Raw genomic sequence first — 5,000 nt, 5'->3', positions numbered from 1 at the left:
ATTACCTCGGGTTCCGAAAACCAACAAAATAGAACCGAGGTCCTATTCCATTATTCCATGCACACAGTATTCAGGCGGGCTTGCCTGCTTTAAGCACTCTAATTTGTTCAAAGTAAACGTGCCGGCCCACCGAGACACTCAACAAAGAGCACCCTGGTAGGATTTAAACGGGGTCCGCCTCGGGACGCGAAAGCACCCCTTCGGCTCGCCCCACCGGCAGGACGTCCCACGATACATGCCAGTTAAACACCGACGGGCGGTGAACCAACAGCGTGGGACACAAATCCAACTACGAGCTTTTTAACCGCAACAACTTTAATATACGCTATTGGAGCTGGAATTACCGCGGCTGCTGGCACCAGACTTGCCCTCCAATAGATACTCGTTAAAGGATTTAAAGTGTACTCATTCCGATTACGGGGCCTCGGATGAGTCCCGTATCGTTATTTTTCGTCACTACCTCCCCGTGCCGGGAGTGGGTAATTTGCGCGCCTGCTGCCTTCCTTGGATGTGGTAGCCGTTTCTCAGGCTCCCTCTCCGGAATCGAACCCTGATTCCCCGTTACCCGTTACAACCATGGTAGGCGCAGAACCTACCATCGACAGTTGATAAGGCAGACATTTGAAAGATGCGTCGCCGGTACGAGGACCGTGCGATCAGCCCAAAGTTATTCAGAGTCACCAAGGCAAACGGACCAGACAAGCCAATCCGATTGGTTTTGATCTAATAAAAGCGTCCCTTCCATCTCTGGTCGGGACTCTGTTTGCATGTATTAGCTCTAGAATTACCACAGTTATCCAAGTAACGTGGGTACGATCTAAGGAACCATAACTGATTTAATGAGCCATTCGCGGTTTCACCTTAATGCGGCTTGTACTGAGACATGCATGGCTTAATCTTTGAGACAAGCATATGACTACTGGCAGGATCAACCAGGGAGCTGCGTCAACTAGAGCTGAGCAGCCGGCCGCCCGGGAGTGTGTCCCGGGGGCCCGCGCGAACACGCAAGCGTCCGCTCAATTATTCTGCAAACAGGAGGAGGCCGAGCTCCCCTGCACGATACACCTCGAAACCCTCTCAGGTCCCGGCGGCGCGCAGCGCCGTCCTAGGTACTTGGTCGGTTTCGAGAGAGGCGCAATCGCCCGGAGTTAGGCGAGTAGACGGTTTTAGTGCGAACACCCTTGCTCCCAACTGAGCTTGCCGCTGCCGACAGAGGCCCGGGAGCGTGCTGTCGTGGCATTGCCGGCGGGAGACAACACGCGCCACCTATGGTGACCGGCAGCTCCAACGCCAGCGCCACACAAGGGCAAAGCCCCACTTGGGTGCAGAAGCGAACTCTCCCAGCACAGCGCACGCGCCAACACGTCCGCACAACTGCGATACAAACCACCTGCGAGAACCGCTGGGGCGACCGAGCAGCAGACGGCGTCGCGGCGCCGAGTGCCAGGCGGCGGCGCATCCTCAACGCACACAGTCCTCAATCAGACCAGCACACTGCAGATGTCCACCGCGCTTCGCACCGGGCTCGGCTGAACCAACTTTGGCCGCCAGGCGCCGCGTGCAGGGTGCGCCGCAGCGTAGCTGCGCCGCCTGCCGAGCCCGTCGGCTGGCGCTCCTGCCACTCGGCGCCCCCCACCAGCCGCCTGTTGCGCGTGCGCCCACGCAGCGCGCGGCCAACACGCCGGGCGGCCCCCCTTCACCGGCCGGGAACAGTCCCACCAAGCCACCGCCGCGTATCGCTTCATACCCACATGGGCCTAGTCACGTGTGTGGATGTGGCGGGTACCGCTGAAACAACCGGTTAATAGCTGTACCGATCGTCGCCATCACAGATTCACCTCCAGCGTGAACAACCGCTCAACAACGGATTTCCAGTTCATTTGCGTATCTTGGGCAGTAAACGTAGATGTCCACCTACATTTGCGAATTCAACAATTCTTGCATGCCAGGATGTCATGCGTCACGACACGCTACATCAGACCACATACACACTGCGACATGTGCAGAAGAGAACACGTGGAAGGTGGCCCGCGCACGTATGCGATGTCCCTTCCGCGATCCACTGTCAACCGGCATCTGCGGCATGTCCCAGATATGGAACGCGGTCCACCAGGGTAGCACTTTGTGTGAGGCAATACGACAAAGTCGGAATACACGCGTCACTACATCACACGGCTCACGCTGACCTGACCTGACTCACCGCACCACCACCCCCAGCGACCCAGGGTGACATACAATGCGTTCGTACGTTCCTCCCACACGCCTCTACGGCGTACCACAGTGCAACCTAGCTGTTATTGGGAGACGAGACAAGTAGCATCGAGCACAACATATGGAAATTGAGATTCGACACCGTTGGGCACAGCCAGCGTACGGTCACACGTATCACACTACTTCACTCTGTACGTAACTACCGATGATCGGTACAGCGTGTGGGTTACGCGTACGACATCAGCGGACAATGGACACAGACCATACCACGACGTACACTGAGGGCGTCGACATCTGAACGCAACTGAACAGCTGCGAGGCTCATTTAACACTCAAACGCCAGACCGACCAGCTTGAGAGGACGGAGACACAAAGAGAGGGGCAGAGGGGGGGGGGGGGCGATATAGTCCTATTGCAGTACAATTGACAGTGGATAGCGGGAATATGTGGAAAGTAAGCAACACTCGCAAGACATCTACATGAGGATAACAACGACACCAGAGATTCCGAGCAGTGAACTATGTTAGGCAAAGGGACAACGTGGGTTAGGTTAAGGGACAACGTGGGTTAGGTTAAGGGACAACGTGGGTTAGGTTAAGGGACAACGTGGGTTAGGTTAAGGGACAACGTGGGTTAGGTTAAGGGACAACGTGGGTTAGGTTAAGGGACAACGTGGGTTAGGTTAAGGGACAACGTGGGTTAGGTTAAGGGACAACGTGGGTTAGGTTAAGGGACAACGTGGGTTAGGTTAAGGGACAACGTGGGTTAGGTTAAGGGACAACGTGGGTTAGGTTAAGGGACAACGTGGGTTAGGTTAAGGGACAACGTGGGTTAGGTTAAGGGACAACGTGGGTTAGGTTAAGGGACAACGTGGGTTAGGTTAAGGGACAACGTGGGTTAGGTTAAGGGACAACGTGGGTTAGGTTAAGGGACAACGTGGGTTAGGTTAAGGGACAACGTGGGTTACGTTAAGGGACAACGTGGGTTACGTTAAGGGACAACGTGGGTTACGTTAAGGGACAACGTGGGTTACGTTAAGGGACAACGTGGGTTACGTTAAGGGACAACGTGGGTTAGGTTAAGGGACAACGTGGGTTAGGTTAAGGGACAACGTGGGTTAGGTTAAGGGACAACGTGGGTTAGGTTAAGGGACAACGTGGGTTAGGTTAAGGGACAACGTGGGTTAGGTTAAGGGACAACGTGGGTTAGGTTAAGGGACAACGTGGGTTAGGTTAAGGGACAACGTGGGTTAGGTTAAGGGACAACGTGGGTTAGGTTAAGGGACAACGTGGGTTAGGTTAAGGGACAACGTGGGTTAGGTTAAGGGACAACGTGGGTTAGGTTAAGGGACAACGTGGGTTAGGTTAAGGGACAACGTGGGTTAGGTTAAGGGACAACGTGGGTTAGGTTAAGGGACAACGTGGGTTAGGTTAAGGGACAACGTGGGTTAGGTTAAGGGACAACGTGGGTTAGGTTAAGGGACAACGTGGGTTAGGTTAAGGGACAACGTGGGTTAGGTTAAGGGACAACGTGGGTTACGTTAAGGGACAACGTGGGTTACGTTAAGGGACAACGTGGGTTACGTTAAGGGACAACGTGGGTTACGTTAAGGGACAACGTGGGTTACGTTAAGGGACAACGTGGGTTACGTTAAGGGACAACGTGGGTTAGGTTAAGGGACAACGTGGGTTAGGTTAAGGGACAACGTGGGTTAGGTTAAGGGACAACGTGGGTTAGGTTAAGGGACAACGTGGGTTAGGTTAAGGGACAAATTGAGTTAGGTTAAGGGACAAATTGAGTTAGGTTAAGGGACAAATTGAGTTAGGTTAAGGGACAAATTGAGTTAGGTTAAGGGACAAATTGAGTTAGGTTAAGGGACAAATTGAGTTAGGTTAAGGGACAAATTGAGTTAGGTTAAGGGACAAATTGAGTTAGGTTAAGGGACAAATTGAGTTAGGTTAAGGGACAAATTGAGTTAGGTTAAGGGACAAATTGAGTTAGGTTAAGGGACAAATTGAGTTAGGTTAAGGGACAAATTGAGTTAGGTTAAGGGACAAATTGAGTTAGGTTAAGGGACAAATTGAGTTAGGTTAAGGGACAAATTGAGTTAGGTTAAGGGATAATCTGGTACAACCACAGTTAGGTTAAGCGATAATCTGGTACAGCCACAGTTAGGTTAAGCGATAATCTGGTACAGCCACAGTTAGGTTAAGCGATAATCTGGTACAGCCACAGTTAGGTTAAGCGATAATCTGGTACAGCCACAGTTAGGTTAAGCGATAATCTGGTACAGCCACAGTTAGGTTAAGCGATAATCTGGTACAGCCACAGTTAGGTTAAGCGATAATCTGGTACAGCCACAGTTAGGTTAAGCGATAATCTGGTACAGCCACAGTTAGGTTAAGCGATAATCTGGTACAGCCACAGTTAGGTTAAGCGATAATCTGGTACAGCCACAGTTAGGTTAAGCGATAATCTGGTACAGCCACAGTTAGGTTAAGCGATAATCTGGTACAGCCACAGTTAGGTTAAGCGATAATCTGGTACAGCCACAGTTAGGTTAAGCGATAATCTGGTACAGCCACAGTTAGGTTAAGCGATAATCTGGTACAGCCACAGTTAGGTTAAGCGATAATCTGGTACAGCCACAGTTAGGTTAAGCGATAAAGTTGGTTAAATTCGGTATTGTGTGGGAAGGGGGCAGAGAGAGAGTGGGGGGGGGGGGTGGATAGTTGTGGCAGTACGCGGATGCCTGAGTCACCGTCAGATATGTCACGTCGGTTCGATGC

At 52.1% G+C, this 5,000-nt stretch overlaps 1 non-coding gene across 1 annotated transcript in view; it reads right to left on the bottom strand.

The window, feature by feature from the left end:
* LOC126332820 (small subunit ribosomal RNA) overlaps positions 1-939 on the bottom strand; it is a 1,893-nt gene extending 954 nt beyond the window's left edge. The window contains exon 1 of the ribosomal RNA XR_007563963.1: positions 1-939. This exon is cut by the window's left edge and continues 954 nt beyond it. This is a non-coding gene — a ribosomal RNA (small subunit ribosomal RNA).
* Between the last annotated feature and the right edge of the window lie 4,061 nt (positions 940-5,000).

The sequence above is a fragment of the Schistocerca gregaria genome, unplaced genomic scaffold (genome assembly GCF_023897955.1).
Source record: "Schistocerca gregaria isolate iqSchGreg1 unplaced genomic scaffold, iqSchGreg1.2 ptg001520l, whole genome shotgun sequence".
Taxonomy (NCBI): Eukaryota; Metazoa; Arthropoda; class Insecta; order Orthoptera; family Acrididae; genus Schistocerca; species Schistocerca gregaria.
Note: the sequence above shows the minus strand (reverse complement) of the source record. Positions and strands in the feature narration are given on the sequence as shown.